This window comes from Gekko japonicus, unplaced genomic scaffold (genome assembly GCF_001447785.1).
Source record: "Gekko japonicus isolate JY-2015 unplaced genomic scaffold, Gekko_japonicus_V1.1 scaffold2807, whole genome shotgun sequence".
In the NCBI taxonomy this organism is placed as follows: Eukaryota; Metazoa; Chordata; class Lepidosauria; order Squamata; family Gekkonidae; genus Gekko; species Gekko japonicus.
Window position 1 is genome coordinate 129,768 of NW_015160309.1, and position 462 is coordinate 130,229.

A 462-nucleotide genomic window follows, 5' to 3' on the forward strand; every position below is an offset into this window, starting at 1 on the left:
TAGTCATGGGTCTTGTCGGAACAACCAAGGATATCCTTTATAGAAGTCTAAGTGCACTATTTATGTATTGGGGTTACGTTGAAATAGTCTATGTTGAATACTGAAATACAAAAGTTTTTTCAAAATGGGTTCTGTCAAGAGGGTGTAACAGAGTAAATTGAGTTTTGGTTTAGAACAACTGTTTCTCACTCTCGATGCCATTGGGAAGCCAGCTTCTCTCCCTCCCCAAAATAAACACAGTAGGAATGAGGGTGCATGAAAAGGTTTGGTGTCGTGGTTAAGTGCGCGGACTCTAATCTGGGAGAACCGGGTTTGATTCCCCACTCCTCCACTTGCAGCTGCTGGATGACCTTGGGCAAGCCATTGTTCTCTCAGAGCTGTTCTTGGAAAAGAGCCGTTTCTGTCAGAGCTCTCTCAGCCCCACCTCCCTCACAGGCAGTGTTCCCTCTAAGCTGAGTTAGT

At 45.2% G+C, this 462-nt stretch overlaps 1 protein-coding gene across 1 annotated transcript in view; it reads left to right on the plus strand.

Annotated features, from left to right (window-relative positions):
* GPKOW (G-patch domain and KOW motifs) overlaps positions 1-462 on the plus strand; it is a 28,764-nt gene that overhangs the window by 16,727 nt on the left and 11,575 nt on the right. The gene's annotated exons all lie outside the window — the stretch shown is intronic.